This window comes from Lissotriton vulgaris, chromosome 8 (assembly GCF_964263255.1).
Source record: "Lissotriton vulgaris chromosome 8, aLisVul1.2, whole genome shotgun sequence".
NCBI classification, from domain to species: Eukaryota; Metazoa; Chordata; class Amphibia; order Caudata; family Salamandridae; genus Lissotriton; species Lissotriton vulgaris.
The window spans coordinates 569,361,807-569,381,548 of record NC_141696.1 but is presented as its reverse complement, the minus strand read 5'-3'; positions in this window follow the sequence as shown (position 1 = coordinate 569,381,548).

Genomic DNA, 19,742 nt, shown 5'->3' with positions numbered 1-19,742 from the left:
ATTATGATTTGGTGCAGCCTTGAAACGTATTATATGTTGGCAAATCCTGAGGTGAATTAATGATGGTGTTAACTGACTGTAATATTGTACACAATAGTTCACCCCCCCCCATCAAGTGGGCACAAAAGTGCAAATTGGAATGTACAAAACCATGTACTTTATTATGTCTAATGCACTGCTGTAAGTTGTTTTGAACAAAAAAATGAATACATATTATTTTTTAAAAAAGAACATAAAAAGAGTACTGCAGGGGTACTACTTTACCTGTTCCAGAATGCTTTTCTCACCAGGCCCATAGTGCTACAGTCTACACAACGATTTGTATAGCATGTGTGGATGATATATCTGCACAAAATCATGTATACACAAGGCAGGGGCAACATTTAAATCAGTCTGGTGAAATTCCGGACTATCTCAAAATGTAATCTTATGCAATTTTGTGTAATTTTTACTCACCATAGACTGATTTGTGCAGAAAATATCATGACAACAGACATTTTCCGCTCAAATCTGCCAGCATCTTGTCTCACTTGCTTATGCGAAGTATGGCTATGCATGAAAAAAAAATTATGCGAGACTCCTGTAAACCACATTTTGCTATGAAAGCAAAATGTCACAGAATTTTCATGGATTTTTAAAATTAAATTAGCAAGAAAAAAAGACATACTTTCGCCCAGTTGCCTCGCAAAGACGGAGAGTGAGTCTGATTCATAGGGTCTGATTTATAAGTGGGTGGTAATGGAAAAATCTTCTAATTTCAAGAGCATGTGAACAGACCACCAGTGGAAGTTTCTCCACAAGATGAATAGCTTGGCAGAGAAAATTCCACTAGTGGATTTCTTTGGGATTTTTCTAAGAGTTTTATATAGCGCGAACTAGACCTGAGACATCGTGTATCAGAGCGCTTTACACGAGCACCAGTTTCGTTACAGATGGGCACATTAATTTTTTTGTTAGATGGATTCTTCTCCAAATTTAGCCTATTCTGCAAAAATCAAGCAATTTTTACCTACCAAGAAGCTCTCAAACTGGCTATTTGTCTATATTCCACATGCTTTCCTTCACTACTTGGTCATGCCACTGGACAAGCCACTCGAAAGGCAAATAATTTCTATCCTGTGAATGTCTAATTCCCTTTTCTCCTTTCCATAGACTCCAGAGGAGGGGGCTGCCACGTCAGTCTATGCCGCCTGCGCGCCCGAGTTTGAGGGAATAGGAGGCTGCTACCTGTACAACGGGAAAAAGACACAATCATCAGGAAAATCTTATGATGAGGACCTACAGCGGAAACTGTGGCACGCAAGCTGCAAGATGGCTGGTGTTCCTGATGTCACCAGTTGATGCCCTGTGAAGTAGTTCCGTTCTGGATGATCAATAGCTCTTTGCTTTGAAGTTGAAGGATTGCAGTGCCAATATGATTTTGCACCATTATTTGCACATTCTGACAATGCAAAAAATACGTTCACATCCCTTGGCACATGCAATAATTGAATTTTGCACACATTGGTTTGGCCAGAAATTGGGGCAAATATGTGAGCAAAATTGCACTGGTGCACTTGATATAAACCACCCCAAGACGGAGGATGACTTTGTTTGTAACTTCAAATTCTGTTCATAGCACTTGAATCGAATCTTTGAGAGTTTTGAGAACATATGCATAAAAGTACGTGAAAATGTATTTACGAAAAATAATGGTTCATCCTATCTCATTGTTCCCATTCACTTGAAGGAAAAATACCGAGATTGATGGATGGAGCGTTAATATGTTGGTGGTTCATTGTACATCATGGACAATTTGATAGTTCCTTTCTCCAAGACTAGTTGAATAAAATCAGTTTTGCTATAGGTTGTAACATGATTCAAAGATGATCTTGATGATGAGATGCTCTTAGATCTTGACTGCTCTGTGAAATTCTCTTCATTTATAATAAAATATCTACTTGCTTGCTTTGAATAATGATATATTTCACAGTTATGATGTTTTTGTCTGTTTGATCAATAATATAGGATGTTGTTTCTTCTTCCTTGGGGATTTCTAGACTTCTTTTTTGCAACTATATTGTGATCAGAACTGAATTATATAAATATAAAATGTGGGTTTATTTCTTTCTTTTTAGCAAAGCACAGCAGCAAAATATAAAATAAAAACAGATCTTATCAAGAATAAACACTCTAATCAGATGGTCAAAGTTCATAACAACACAACATTTAAAAATACAATCAAAGAAAGGCACAATTGAAAAAAATATTAGCGATACTCCATAATCGGATCTTCATCAAATTACTCAATAAAAAGGGCATTAAATTGTGCACCCATATAACAAAGTTTAGAAACATCAAGTGGAAAGAATATAAGTACCTATTTACCAGATCTGTAATATAAAACAATTAAAATGACACCACTTTCAAATTCTTCCTAAAATTCAACATTTTAGGCACGTTCCATTTGGTAATAGGTAAATTATTTCATAACCTAGGTCTCAAGAGCCAAGAGTATCCATTATTCCTCCTTACTGGGACCTGCTGTGTTAGGAGATTCTTCATTGGTGCTCTATTTGAGAAAATGTGGAGGGTTTCACAGTGAATATTTAATCGCGTGAGGAGATCACTGTAGCCTCTTGGACAATAAGGGGTGACCACAATTGGACATTGTACAATACTTTGAACATCTCCCCTAGGTTTGAAATAATCATTGTTAATTAGTTGCTGTTTCAGGTATAAAAACGCCCAAGAAGTGAAGCCCATCGTCACAAAGGTGTACCCTTCCAGTAGCACACCATGGATTACTGGGAGCCACTCTGTGACAATCAGTTGCATGGCACCAAGCCATTAAGAAAATCCACCTAACAAGGTAGGTCACAAGTACCAAAAAGAGAAAAATATTTGACAAAAACAAACCGAAAATTATACAAAAATGTAAAAGGGTACATGATAGGGCTGGGAAAAGTGTATTCAGCATATATATTGACTGAACTGATGATCACAGAGTGGAGTGGGAAAGGTTTAAATATGACTCAGTGGAGTTATGTGGCTGTCCAACGCTTAAGGAAACTGCATAATGTAATTATCTTATGAGGAACCCATCTGAATAAGTAAAGTCATTACTATTTTATACAATAACAATTGAACAAATATGAGCAAAAACACAGGATGGAAAAATTCATGGTGCAACTAAGCTGGTCAGGCGACCCTCATTGGCAAAAATTAAAAGCTCTCAATATGATTGCGTTGGTAGCTGGCTTATATGATTGTTTGACTATTAGGGAAGGTCTACATTAGTTGGTGGCTTTTCCATTCTTAACTAAGACAATTTGAACTTGTAGGCCTACATTTACTTAAGATTTGCAAATCGAAAAAGATAACATAAATTTACTTCTGCAGCAGGGATCTTTCCTGGAGTCACATGCTGTGCATTATTCTGCCATCTAGAGGTTGGGTCTGGAATTCTCCACTCTTTTGTAGTCCTTCCTATTTTTCTTTTTTGTTGTTGGTGGCCGTAGATGGACCCCCATTTGGTGTCTCTTGTGACATCATTCGGCTTCCTCCTGAAGCTCTCACCTTTGGTCACCATCTTCAGATTCAAATGCCTGAGTCACGAAAAACTGACCAATGGCCATCAAAGGGAGAATTGGGATCGAAGCACTTGCTGACCGTAGGCACGTACAGAGACAAGGTGTCCGTCGGATCCCTCGAAGTTGACACTGGAGGAGTAAAACTCCAGAAAAATCCAAGTCGTCAAATGCAAATATGGAAAGGACATTTCGATGTCGAAATCAGACAGGTCCCGAGCAGACCATCAAAGCTGAATGACCAAAACATCTTCGAAAGACTCTTCGATGCTTAAGAGAAAGACAGTGAGTCTCAATCCTTAAGAAAGGTTTGCAGAAATCGAGAAGAGGCATCTTGAAAAAGGACTTAGACAAAAGTCTAAAGCAGAGGTCTTCAAACTGGGGAGCGGGTCCCCTTGGGGGGCTTTAATTGATCCCAGGGTGCACCAGACTTTGACCAAGTGAAGCATTATGCTAATAAAAGTGCTTTGTTTCAAGCAGAAAAAATGAGTTTCCGTAAGTCATCTGTAATGGGCCATCACTAACACCTTCTGTCATTTATATACTGGCTCAGAGTAGGTATCAAAGGGGAAGGGACTCAAAAAAGTCCTTAAACCTCCAACTCCCACCATTACTGATAATCACACTTTATTAAGGCCTGGCAGACCAGGATAGTATGTTTGACTACTATGTATTTGATTTTATTTTTAAAAAGACCAACAGAACTTAACTGCAATATTTAAATATGTGTAGACATATTTAATCATTGCACATTTTTTAGAATAATTGTTAGTAATTCTGGGAGGGGGCTGGTCATTTTATTTTATGGGTGGCAGCTTTAAAATATTTTGGATACTGCCTAAATATTTGACACTGAAGGACCAGAGTTAAAAGGAGGTCGAGGAAATCAAGCCTCCCTTAGATCCTGAGCCTCATGAAGAGGAAGAGGAAATATTCTTCAAAAGGAAAGGTGAACAGTTGGCAGGAATGTATCAAGGTTCTGAGGAATCAGAATATACAGAGGCCCAGTGGCAGGATCTCGAGACAGGCTCCCCTGAGGAAGGAGTGAACAATTATCCAACAAGGCCTCTGCCTCTGCCTCCAGATGACATTAGCATGTACAACCAAGTCATAAAACAGGGTACATTTGGAGGAAGAAAGACCCCAGTCTTGTTTCCTTCTAGAAACACTTATACCAACAGAGACCAGGAATCAGTTCCTATCCATTTTCCCTAGCATTCTAGAACAGGGAAGAGAGAGTCCTTCAAGGAACCCGCCACTTGGCGAGTTGTGACACCAAGGGCAGAGAAAAATGATAAGTACTCTTCGAAGTATCCAGCATACATAAAGGGCACTGTACCTTCTGACTCCATTATAACATCAACAGCATGGAAGAAGGCCAACATTCCAACTTCATCAGGGCCGCTTCCAGATAAGGAGAGCAAAAGGATGGACTTCATGGGTCGAAAGTTTGAATGCAGTGGAGCTAACCAGTGGCACATTGCAAATTCCAATGCCCTACTTAACACCTTGGCTGCTAGAGTCATTCTTCCCCTGTGCTGGGCCATAATGGAAATGGGTGGCTTGATGACGAGCTCAGCTCGTCATGAGCACAGCTCCACTGTGCCTCATGACGAGCTGAGCTCGTCATGAGCACGGAAGGGGTTAACTAGCATTTCCATCACTACTGGAAGTAAATGGGAGCACTGATGAAGCACCTCCCTGAACAATACAGAGAGGTGCTCACTGCTGAAAGTGGCAAAACCATCACCAACATGTGCCTAAAATTAGCATTGGACACAGCAGACACATCAAGCCACCAAATAATGATGGGCATCACCCTCAGATGCCATTCTTAGCTAAGAATTTCAGGTTTCAAGCCAGAAGTGCAGGCCATCATTCCTAATACCACATTCAATTGGGAGCAATTGTTTGGGAGCACAGTGAACTAAACACTCAATGAACTAAAGAAGAACAACAAAACGGTTAAATCTATGGAAGCCTTGTATTTTTATGGAGAAATGTGAAGGGGCACAGCACCATCATGCAGACCTATAGAAAGTATAATATACTACCGGTTAAGAAAGAGGGTCCAAGGGACATTTAGAGACCTGCGCGGATAAATCCCCTACCCATATATAACAGCAACAAAAATCTGCGGGTCTGAAACAAGAGAGGGGGGGGGGAATTGTGTGTGAAGACTGATGTTACAGAATGCGTCCAACAGGAGAAAATAAACAAAATGGAGTCTCAATTAAGAGGACGGATTCCCATCACCCACCGAAGTGGCATGCTTCATCATTTGGGCATCTCCTATTGGCTGCACTCTAGTGCAACCAAGGAGCTACAACTCCTTGCTAGTGTAAAAAGAGGAGCTCGTGGATGTTTTCAGTGAGAACCAAGTCTAGATCACCTAGGACCAACGAAGCAGAATGCAGTGTGGTGAATATGTAGTGCAGTGTGAAATTCATGAATTCAAAATGGCTACCAGGGGAAATAAATTATATTTATTAAGTATCCTCTGGTGTCAAAGGTTAAAAAAGTGCAAGAGCGCTCTGAATAAATGTGCGAGCGCGCTAGTAATGAGGTCGACATGTTTCAGCCATTTCAGATCTTCCCGTGATTTTGTCTTTCTTCAGGACCTAGATGTAACTACTGCACAATAGTTTTGGCGAAAAATGTAACACATTGTTTAAGGAACGATACAACCATATACCTGTGTATGTTAATTGTTGGCACCAAAGGCAGAGTTGTCATACTCCTATCAAAAAAAGAAAAGGGGGAATATTGTTTTTACATTTGTACATACTGAACAGCAGTCTACATATTAAAAATACAAAAGGTGCATTCAATTGTAATGTGAAAAAATGGCAGTCCTCACAAAGAGATAGATGGGGACTCAATAACATAACACCTTACCCGTATCAAATTGGGAGGAAACTCACTGCTCCTGGCAACAGCTCAGGGCATGAAGCAACGCTCTGTGAAATGGAAAGAGAAAAGACTAAACCCAAAGAAATAGGGAAATTGTATTAAAACGTGTTGGGCGCACTGTGCACCACCACCACACATAAGATTTTCATAAATCTTGTGGGTTATTTATCAAGTCTAATCAAAGACAGCAGCTTTGGAAATTGACTGTTGATTACAGTCAATGTATGAAATGGAATCAGGGTTGAAATGAATAGGTCCTGAAGGAAGCCAAGATAACAGGAAGATCTGAAATGGTTGAAACATCTCGACCTCATTACTAGCGTGCTAGCACATTTATTCAGAGCGCTCTTGCACTTTTTTAACCTTTGACACCAGAGGATACTTAATTAATATAATTTTTTCCCCTGGTAGCCAATTTGAATTCACTAATTTCACACTGCACTACATATTCACCACACTGCATTATGCTTTGTTGATCCTAGGTGATCTAGACTTGGTTCTCACTGAAAACATCCGCGAGCTCCTCCTTTTACACTAGTAAGGAGTTGTAGCTCCTTGGTTGCACTAGAGTGCAGCCGAGAGGAGATCCCCAAAGATGAAGCCTGCCACTTTGGTGGGTGATGGGAATCCGTCCTCTTAATTGAGACTCCATTTAGTTTAGTTTCTCCTGTTGGACGCATTCTGTAACATCAGTCTTCACACACAATTTTTCCTCCACCTCTCCCTTGTTTCAGACCCGAGGATTTTTGTTGCTGTGACCTATAGAAAGTGTCAGTTTCCAGTCTGTAATATCTGACCATAATTTCCCGGGAGGCAACCAATGGGCCACAACACATCAAAGCTGGCAGTACTAAAAGCAAGAACGCCAGTCCTTTCTGGGTAGAGCCCGAGAAAGGGGTCAGCCACACAGAGGAGGCTCAACCCCCACCAATAAGTTACTTGCCAAAGACCGGCAAACTCTCATGACCACCACCAGTGAGAGGCATAAACAAGGATCAAGGCCTTCTACACAGAACACCAGTAGGAGGCAGAATAAAAAACTTCCTTCAGGAGTGAAGGAAGATAACTTCGGACAAATGGATACTAAGCATAATACAGTTCAGATATTTCATAGAATTAGACAATCTTCCAACAGCAAGGGGACAAAAAAAAAATGTCCATTCCAAAGAAGAAACATCTTGTTTCCTCGCGGAGGTAGAGGAATTGCTGGATAAAGAAAGCAATACAAATAGTACCAAGACAAGAAATCAACAAAGGAAATTACTCAACTAATATCCTAATTCCAAAGCTAGATGGTTCTCTATGACCAATTGTAGACCTCAGGTTTATAAACAAGGTTATAAAGACCAAAACAATTTAAGATGACAACATTGCAAGAGTTCATACCACAAATGCAAAAAGGGGATTACATGGCAACCACAGATTTAGAAGATACCTACTTGCACATTCCAATGAATGCACAGCACAAGAAATACCTCATATTTGTGGTGAAGAAGACTCTCTACCAATCCACAGTACTGGTGTTTGGGATAAAATCTGCGCAGAGAGTGTTCATAAAGTGTTTAGCACTGGTAGCAGTATATTTAAGAAGAAAGGGCATACACCTCTATCCTTAACCAGCCACAGTCTCAGCCTCACACGCAAAAGAGACAAACACTCTAGGAACTGCTCATGTTAACCTCCCTCCTATTCAAAGCGAGCAAGCAATTCTACAGACCTTGCAAGGTGTATCAAACGGTGCTCAAGACATCTCAGAAGTGCTGGAGTCTGAGTCTGAATCTATGCTTGAGTCTGAATCTGATCCAGATCCAGTGTTCCTAAGCGATTAGATTAAAGGAAAGGTCTCATTAAAAAAACATATAACAACTATTTTACAAGAGCTCAGGGATCTTAAAGTATCACAGGCACTCGAAAATGCAAAGATGCCTGAAAGACTGTCCAAGCTAGAGGACAAGGACAGTATATTTAATATCCCAAAAAGGCTATCAGAAGTTGAAAGTCATGTCTCAGACCTAGAGGACAATATTTCAGCCATGCAGAAAGACATACAAGCGCTAAATAAATACAAATTCCAGATGGAGCTAAAACTCCTGGACTTAAAAAATTACAATAGACAATCCAATCTGCGTCTGGTCGGAATACCGGAAGGCCTGGAAAATGCTGATATGGTAGGTTGGTCCGGGATGCTCCTGAGGAAAGAAATTCCAGAGCTGCAAGGAGACCTCACAATCACTAGAGCCCACAGAGTTCCCCCACAGAAAAATCCAAATGCCAAATACCCACGCACACTCTTAATGAACTACGCAGACAATACAATTAAGGAAAGAATTCCAAACACAGCAATAGCAAAAAGATCACTCTCCACTACTGAGATTCAACATTTTAAAATCTTCTCTGACATGTCAGCAGCCTCAGCATGCAGACAGAAAGATTTCATTAAGATGATTGATTCCATCAAGGCAAAAGGAGCACAAGTATCAATCGTACAACAATCAAAGTTAAACGTTTTGGCTAAAGGATTTATTTTTATTTTTACAGACATACCTGAAGCTCAATCTGTTTTGAAAGAACTGTGTGCTATGTGAGAGAAGCTATATTGGAGATATAAAGTAGACAGAGGAGGCTATGGATACAAATATGAATCGATGTATGATCTGTTAGTTTAATGGTGCACATTAGGTGAATCGGAAGGTGCAAAGGGATGTAATAAGATGGCATCCAGTAAAAATGGTGGAAAGGAGGGAATAGTGGGTAATTACATCCTCCAGGGGTGGGGGCTGAGGGGAGGTGGAGGGGGTGAAGCATTCAGAAAAGAGAGAGTTCTTGTGTGAAGTCTTACTGATTCAGGATCTGTATAGGTACTACAGTGAAATGTCAAGTAGGAGGGTTTTGTCATCATAAGTATTGCATGTATCTCCTAGGCACTTAAGCACTTTATGCACTCCATTTATTTGATGCACTTTAGGTATTCTAGTCCTAGTGCACTTCACAGTTTAGCTGCTATGAAGTCTAGCTGCTCAATGCTAAAATTGCACATTAGATGGCCATCTTCTAGGATGCGGCTCTATACGAAGGTACTCTATCAAACCTGTGGTAAATTTCTGTATGCTTGCATGCGTTCTCTTTATTATTATAAGTACTGTATTTACAAATGGAGCTGCTACGTATTCAATTGAATAATTTTTTACTACGCTTCCTGCTTTGTTTTATGCTAGCACTAGTCACTGTAATTATCTTAGGTACTATTGTATGTTTCCATGGCTACTTAGTACCTATGAGGCACACACTGTGCATTAGGGAACATTCTGTTAGGCCATATAAAGACTATTAAAATATGTTTACACAAGTATGAGAGCCCAGAGAATGTTGTAGGTGTAGTGGGGTTTACTTTTGAGCATTTGACAAGATACAATAATTATGAGTAGGAATAATCTAACAATCCTCTCTTTTAATGCTAATGGTCTTAACAATAGGCATAAGTCCCATGCTATTGAAAGCTGGCTCAGAGGGTATAATCCCGATGCGATTATCTTTCATGAGACACATTTTTGAAGTATCCTACATGCAAGTAACATTTTTAAGAACTGGGCGGGCTTCCATTGCTCATCTATTTCATGTAGTGCAAAGAGGGGTGTGGGCATTTATGTAAGCAAGCATGTTCAATTTCAAGTAAAATCAACGAAGTCAGATCCGGGGTTAAGATGGACGTTCGTCCATGGAAAACTAAATCAGTTAAATCTCATCCTGGCCACAATCTACGCACCTGTTTTTGATAACCCACTCCCTTTCTTACAGCTAAAACAGGCCTTGTCCTGTATCCCTGAAACCATTATATGGGGGGGTGATTTTAACTTCCTGCAGGATCCTTCAGTTCGATTCTACAAAGAAAGAGCGCAAACAAAATAAACCCCAGGTCTCCATCGCCCTGTCCAGCTGTAAAAACTGTCTAGCTATTGGAGATAAATGGCGCCTTAAAAACCCAGGAAAGCGTGAGTACTCTTGCTACTCCACAAAATATGACTCAGCATCTAGAATAGATTTCTTCTTGACCTCAAACAACCTTATTGTCAACAATAATGATCTTATTCTAAATGCTTTTTCTGACTATGGCCAAATTAGATGGAAATTGCGGTTGGAAGTTGGGAAGGAAAAGTACTGAGAAAATGGTATTTTAATAAAATCCACCTGGAAAATGAGCTCTGGTGCACAGAAATAGACTAAGAGTAGCGCCTTTTTATAAATAAAGATTCTGCTCAATTAATGTAATCTGGGACGCATTTAAGGATTCGTTAAGAGGCCTAATCACCCCGAAAGAAAGAGGAAAGAATGAAGATCGAGGCAAGACTTGCCCCTGAGAACCAGGAGTACACTAGGAATAGGAATTTGAACACTAAGCCAGAGCTACTCCAGGCAAAAATACAAATGAGAGAATACTATTATTGATTAGGAGATGTAGCAAGTAGGACTTACCTTCAGACAGTGTACGAAGAAAGTGAATATACAGGGAAGCTCTTAGCATGGCTGGCAAAGGAGAAACAGGTTTGTAATAGAATTGAAAGTATCCGGGATGAGCGAACTAAAACCCGTCTAACTAGAACTGTAGAGATAGGCGAAGCTTTTTTTAAGCACTATAAGGGAATTTATCAATCAGATCATCATACATCCTCTGATTTTATTACAAGCTTCCTTCATAATTTGCCAGTTCCCCATTTAAATGGGGAATTTCAAGAAGAACGTCTAGAGGAATTCACGAATGAAGAACTCAGGTTAGTTATTAGCTCTATGGAAAATTGTAAAGCAACTGGTGAAGATGGCTTCCCTGTTGAATTTTTTTAAAGACTTGCCCCAACCCTTAATATGGAAATTTTAAAACTTGCTAACCATCTACTTAAGGGGGGTGACCCTCGGTTATCTTTTCATACAGAAGTAGTGGTTAGCATCCTGAAGAAGGATAAAAACAGGGAGAATGTCAACTCGTACAGACCCATAAGCCTCCTCAAAGTCGATTATAAAATCTTCACAAAGCTGCTTACAAATAGGCTTATTAGGATGATGGGCTCTCATTCATGCGGATCATTGTGGCTTTGAAGCCGGGAGACAGCTCTATACCAATACAATATTTTTATTAGAAGTACTGGATTTTTAAAATGAAAATAGGACAGAGGCTCAGATATGGTTTCTAGATGCTGAAAAAGTGTTCAATTTGGTTTCATGGGATTGTCTGTTTTTAATTTTGGAATAGTTTGGCTTCCCAGATGGTTTCACACAATTAATAAGACGGTTATACATGAACTCACAGGTGTAAATTCTAATCAACTCCATAAATGTAGGCACCTGCCCAATATTTAGAGGCACCAGACAAGGGTGTCCTCTATCCCCATTTTTATTTACGTTATTTATAGAGCCCCTGGCAATAGCAATCAGACAGAATAAAGCGCATACTGTCCCCCTTCAAGGGATGACTATTATAAAACATTATGCCGACAATATTGTCCTTTTTCTAAATCCCAAAAAAGACACCCAGGAGTAAATCATGAGCTTATTGTCGGATTTCCAGGCAATGGAAGGCTATAAAATAAATAAGTCCAAGACGGAAATCTTACTGTGTAATTGTCCCATCGATTAACTATTGCCAGATTTCAGATCTGTCTACAATACTCGCCCAAAGAGATATTTAGGGATATATGTGACAGAGAAAGTAGAGGATATATTCCAATTGAACCATTCCCCGCTGATCCAAAAAGTGAAACACCTTTTAACACGATGGAACCAACTCCTATTACTAATACAAGGTCGGTCAGGTTGCATTCATACATATGTTTATCCTACCTTTATTTAACTTTCTATTTTCAGCTACTCTGTGTGCACTACAAGCATCTTTTTTTTAAGAGATAGATAGTATGCTTTCTTCATTCTTACTGACTAACATTTTAAAAACTTCAAAAAGGTAAGTTTGTATAATTCCAGCTCCTCACAGAGGAATTCTGAGCTTTTAATAGCATTAAGGACCTTTTAACAACTTCATAGGGTTGAGTCCTGTTTATTTACTTATTTTGTCGCTATGGGTGATTTTAATGTGTACTTGCTAAGAGGGAAATTACATTCCATTGGAAAGTTGCGGCGGGGCCTAGCTACCCTAGATGGAAGACTGCTTTACTTACGTGGGCAAACAGTGAGAGCTCAGTACGTCTGCAACAGGCCCACAGGTCCCGTAATGACAGGGCATTGGAGGTGGCGCGGGCATGGGAGGCCCTTGTGATAGCGCTAACCATGAATAATATTCTTTCTTATTGTCAATAATTGTATGTGCACTACTTTAGATGATTTACTATTTGGCTACAACAAATTAATGTACTTTAGTACCTGTCATCCTCTCAGGACCGTGTAGTTGCCTAGGATAAGTTATTTATATAAAAGATAGCGCTGAAGGCGACAGATTTGGAAACTGGCTCAGAGACGAGCGCGCTAACTGAAGATGAGGACCAATAGTGTGGATATCTTGATACTGAAGAGCAAGCGTGCGAGGCGATCCCCGGCCTCCATAATATTCAGAATTTTTGATAATATTATGGGAACAATGTCGCCTGTGGAACCCATATGATACGATTTACCACTTGATTACACTCAGCCTTAAGAGCATTGCGCCGGCGGGGAGGGGGGGTGGTTTCGGAATGCGGGACCTGAGGATGGGGCCCGGAATGGACTTGGCACGCAAGACACTGAGACATAGTAGCCTGATATTATACGGATAACTTGCCACTGTATTGCTTGTTATGCTAGGGGGACTCCTCACCAATGGGTCGGCTCTGGCTAGTGGATTTATCTTGATTGTAGAAACAATGTCAAATGTCTCCTTTATTTCTATTTGTTGTGCCTCATGTAGAGGCGGTCGCCCATCCTCATGTCTGTTGTTTGTGTTTGAAAATAATAAAAAGATTTTTTTTTTAAATGGGTGATTTTAATTTGTATTTCTGTGATATGATTGTACTTACAATGATTTCGATTGTAAGCTACACATGGAACATTTTATGTAAGATGAGTTGTTAAATTAAATTCTGCATGAATTTAATCTTATTTTCACATTCAAGAATGAGGGGCTTCCATATGACCAGCGAGTCGCAACGCTAATCAGCATACGCAAGGAAGGGAAGCCGAAGGGGAAATGCATAAGTTACAGGCCCAATTACTTTCTTTTTTAACCTCCTGACCTATCAATCCACACAGTTATTGGCCTGGCAGTCATGGCAAAGTGTATTTAGAATCCCTCAAAAATCACCTAATTTCTGTTTTTATCCACATTTAAAAATAAATACAGAACAGAAAATAAATGAGTTTCTGTCTGTATTTATCTGTAAAAATCATTGAAAGCGGAAAACAGGGAGCCTTAATCATAATTGGGAAAATACAAATTAAGTTTATTCTTTTGTATTTATGAAGTTTGGGGGAAAGAAATATTTGAATACGATCAAAACACATCAACACACTAGGTTATGACATTTCCACACATTATCATTTGTGCTCAGTAAAACTGCATGTCTGTGAAAATGTAATGGTTTTCAATTGAAAATGTGTTGTCTGTAATAGCAGTGTGCTACTACGCCATGCAGTTTAAAGCACTGGTTCTGTTTTTTAAAGCCTTTCATAGGATCGGAGCTCCTTATCTCGGGGGAAAGATTTGATTTCAGCCTTATCTCCCTCAGCGCTCCCTGAGATCATCATCTCAACTTTTGATTACTACTCCCAGGGTGCTACGGGCCCGGATAGGGGGTAGGTCTTTTCATGCAGCTGCCTCACGGCTGTGGAATAGTCTCCCTTTCGCGATCAGACAGAGTCCTGACCTTCTTACCTTTAGGAAAAGGCTTAAAACATGGATCTTCCAGCTGTAAGTTGTTGGCAGTGTTCTGGTTACAATCTACCCCATTCAACTCCAATCTACTCCACTCTACTCCTGTCTACTCCACTCCAGTCAACCCTAATTTACCCCACTCTACTCCAATCTACTCCGCTGTACTTCAATCTACCCCACTCCACTCTACTCAAATCTACTCCAATGTGCCTCTCTCCACTCAATCTACCCCAGCCTACCCCATTCCACTCTACACCAGTCCACTCCAATCAACTCCAATCATCCCTCTCCAATCTACCCCGAATCTACCCGACTTCACCTCAGTTTAACCCATTCCACTCCAATCTACCCTATTCCACTTCAATCTACCCCACCCCACTCCAATCTACCAGACTCCACTCCAACCTTCCCCACTCCATTCAAACTCCATGGCACTCCACTCTAATCTACCCCACTCCAATCTCTCCCACTCCAGTCTACCACAATGTACCCCACTCCACTCCAGTCTGCCCCACTACAATCCACCCAATCTATTCCACTCCACTCTACCTCACTCCACTCTAATCCAATCTACCCCACACCAGTCTACCTTACTCCTATCCAATCTACCTGACTCCACTCCACTAAACTCCAATTTACTACACCCAAGTCCACCCCACCCAATCTACCCCACTCCAATCTTCCCCACCACACTCCAATCTCCCCACTCCAATGTATCCCAATTTACCCCACTACCCTGCACTCAAATCTTCCTCAATCTACCACCCTCCACTCTATCTTAATCTACCACAGTTCACTCCAATCTACCCCACTCCAAACAACCCCCAATCACCCCACTCCAATCTACCCCACACTACTCCAGTCTACCCCACTCTACCCCACTCTACACCAATCCACCCAATTCCACCCTATCCCACTCCAGTCTATCCCACCCCACTCCAATGTACCCCACATTCCCCATTCTATCCCAATCTACCCTACTCCACTCCAATCGACCCAATCTACTCCACTAATTTCAATCTACCCCAATCCAATCTACCACCAATCCAACCTACCCCACTCCAATCTACCCCACTACACTCCACCCTAAATTATCCCACATCAATCTACCACAATCTACCTCACTCCACTCCAATCTCTTCCACTCTAGTGTACCCCACTCCACTCCAATCAATGGAACCCAGTCCACTCCAATCTACCCAGTCCACTCCAATCTACCCACTCCCCTCCAATCTACCCCAAACTAAACCACTCCACCCCTCATCATTCTACTTCACTTCACCCCACTCCACTCCAATCTACCCCACTCAAATCTACCTCACTCCAATCTACTCTAACCCACTCCAGCCCAATCTACCCTAATCCACCCGCTCCACTTCTCTGCAATTTACCCCACCCAATCCACCCCACTCCAATCTACTCCACTCCATTGTACCCCACTGCAATCTACCCCAATCTACCCTACTTCACTGCAATCTACTTCACTTAATTCCAATCTACCCCACTCCACCCAACCCACTCCAATCTATCCTACTCCAGTCTATCCCAGTCTCCCCCCCCAACACTCCAATCGACTGCCCTCCACTCAAATCAACCCCATCCACCCAACTCTTCAATACACCCAATGTACCCCAATCACCTCAACCTACCACAATCTACCCCACCCTAAACCACCCCACTCCAACCTACCCCACTCTACTCCAATCTACTACACTACACTCAAATCTACCCCAATCAACCTTACTCCATTCAATCTACCACTCTCCAATACACCCAATTTACCCCACTCCACTCACATCTACCTCACTCAACTCCAATCTACCCCACTCAAATTCTTTCCTACTTCACTCCAATCAAACCCAATCCACCCAATTCCACTCCACCTAAACCTACCCGACTCCAATCTACCCCACTCCATTCCAACCCAATCTACCTAATAAAATCTACCCCACTCTAATCTATTCCACTCCAATCTCTCCCACTCCAATCTACCCCACACATCTCCAATCTACCCCACTCTACCCTAGTCCAATCTATCAATATACTCATCTACAGTTTATCCCAATCTACCCCAGGTCATCCCAATCTACCTCGCTCCACTCTACCCCAATCTACAACACTCCAATCTATCCCAGCCCACCCCATCAACTTTAAGCCTTGCTGAATAGCAGCAACACTGGTGGTTCAACATGGCTAAAACATATTGCCATTAGCTCTTACATAGGTGAGGCCTCGAGACTTATTGGTTTTACCAATACTCATTTTTACATTCTAGTCACAATATTTATGGCTGTGGGGAGTTAAAAGGAAGAACACAAGTAACTGATATTGCAGAGGGAATGTCATGTGATGGCAACAAAGCCAGATCATTAAGTACTAGTCCATGACCCACCTTGCTCTGTAGACCAGGTTATCAAGTGAACTGCCAATTATAGTCAATTTTACCAACTACTCACCACATCACAGCTTTGGCAGGTTGTGGTTGTAGGGAAGCACTGACTACAGGGTTTCTTTCTCTCTCACAGTGCAGGGCTGTAGAGCTGGAGTGTTTGATCCCCTGGCTTCTAAGGACAAGGGTGCTAAGGGGTCATCCCAGTACACTTCTAATGAGAATCTTCTTGTTACTGCTTTAGAGTCAAGGCATTAAACAGGTTGGTGGGCAACTCCAGCTTTTCTTTAATGCACAAGCAATTTCCCAATCATGCATAAGTCAAAGTAGGAACTGCTGGATAGATCTGGGGCTTGCTATCCCTCTAACCCTGCTATGCGATTTAATTTTTTCTCAGTTTTTGCCTTTACTGAAGTATTCTCTTGTGGGAATTCAAGAAAGGTCTTTTTATTGTTTATTTCTTTTTTAATATAGTTAATATTTGTGAGAGAAATGGCATGCCATCCACTTGAAATATTGACGGATGGTTTGACTTTAACCAATCGAAATGCTTTAGAATTTATTAAAAACATGAATGGTCAGCTAATCAGTAGTTGTAAATTACATTTTCCAAATGTTACTGCTGTTTACCATCTATGAAAGATATATACTTAGGACATGCTTATGCACTAACCTTATATACTGTTCCTACCACACCTTGCGCCAAAGATGCATTGCGCAGTGGTAGTTGTGATGTGTTGCGACTGTGATGCGGGTCTTTGTGATGGTCCAATCCACTCAGCAGTGGAGTTGCATCAGTGCTGCTAAAGGTTGTGCCACACAGCAGAGGAGATCAGTTGGTTTCACTGGATCCATAGAGGCTGGAAGAACTCTTAGGCCCACCTCCAAGGGTCCAGGAGGCCAGCCAACTAGCCCTTGAAGTCACTCTGGGTTGTGGGTTCAAGAGATGCAGGTCCTGTAATTCTCACCCAGGCAAGAGCCCAGCAGGCAGCATTTCCTTCAGAACAGTAGTCCAGCATGGGATCAGTCTTTCCAGCAGCACACCAGTCCTTCTTCATGGCAGAGTTTCCACAGTCCAGTAGTGTACTGACGTGTTGGTGTTTGAGGTCCATTATGTATAGCCATTTATGCCTTTAAAGTCGGAGAAGCTTCTAGAGGCACAAGGGGTATGGGACCACACTACCTCACATCACAGCACAGTACGCCGCTAAGCATTATGGTAAATGCAGTACAATGTTTGCACTTACTTGAATATTAGCTGTTGTTTTTCATCAGAGATGGTGCAGATAGTGTTGTTCATCTCTCTACACCTGTTTCTAGATTTTACGCTACATCAGTAGTGATCAGAAAAACAAATTACATCCGGGGTTTCTGAGAAAGCCGCCACAGTTCTCTCAGGTCTCAGTACATCTCACTGGTGCACAGGTGCATCTCAAAAAGTGTGCAAGCTTGGAGGCTCATTGGAGCCTTTTTGAACAGAAGGGGGATTGGAGCACACTGACTCACATCACATCACATCACATCACAGCTCTCCAGAGAGATGCACCTTTGGCCTGTGAACGGTACTATGACCTGAAGACTTGGGCAGCATTTCCAGCAACCCCAGATGACTTTTCTTTTGCTCTCTACTACTTCAGCTCTCTACTGATGAATGGCTACATCCAGAAACACGTATCTAGAGATAAAAGCATTATCTGTACCAACTTGGTAAAAGAAACTACAGTAATTTTAAAGTAAGTGTAATTCATTTACCAGAATGCAATGAGGTGAACTGTGCTAGGATGAAAGGCAGTAAGCTCCCACCCAGTTTCTGTTTAAAAGGCTCCCTTGAGCTAACAAGCTCTCCAGATATGCACCTGTGTGCCTGCGAGTGGTACTGTGACCTGTGAGGACATGGGAAGCATTTCTAGCAAAGCCAAATGACTTTTCCTTTGCTCTTTAATATGTCTGCTCTTTACTGATGAAGGGCTAAACCCAGTAACACCTGTCTAGATAATAGCTCTATCAGGAACAACTTTGGTGAAACACTACTGCAATTTTGAAGTAAGCGTACTGCATTTATCAGAATGGAATGGGGTGAACTGTGCTGAGATAAGAGGCAGTGTGCTCCCACCTCCCTTTCTGATTCTATAGGCATGCCTTTGAGGTGCACAGGTGCCCTGCCTTCCTGGATGTGGCTTCAGACTAACTAAAGGGGTATGTAGCCTTTTTATGGAGACATGACACAGCCTATTCAAGTGTAAGTGTGGCTGGGCCCAGCTCCTCCCTCCCATCCTGTCAGTGATGGTGTATCCAGTCACATCTAAACTCCCCATCGTGTGAGGCTGTCTAAGAGGAATACACAAAGCCCAAATGTCACCTACACCCAGTCATGTGATCCAGAAACTGTCTACAGGCACCAAATGGCTAAAGCAAGAAAATACCAGCTTTCTAAAAGTGAATACAAAAAGAGGAACCTGTCTCCGTTTGACGTTATGCTCTTATTATTTTTGAGCAACAAACAGACCACTATCTCTTCTGATTGAATGGAATTTTTATTAAACCATTCCTTTCTTTGCAATTGTTTGTATTTTACCAAAAAGATTTTAGTTGCATGAGAAGTAAAGACACACATTTTTCAAAATAACATACAAAACATGTAAAATACATATGACGATTCACAAAAGACAGTGCATGAAATACTTATATACAAACACATTTATATACAACAACATTGGACTTCTCCATCATAACATCAGAAACTAGAAAACTCTTATCGATATCTTGTTTTTGGGGCCAAACATGTGCCAAACACGGGAAAATGTTTAGTGTGTGTGCGTGGGGCATACAATGCAAATCCCTCACGTCACAACACGTTTACTCAAATTCCTCTGTGTTGAAAAAAGTGCTGACACGTTTCAAGGCCCAGTCCTCTGGTACCAGGACCCTCATCAGGGCTTCATGTTATTGGTCAACGAATTCTGATTAAAGGACAGAGCTGCTACTCTGACTCCTATTTATGTGGTAACCGGAATCTCTCAACAGA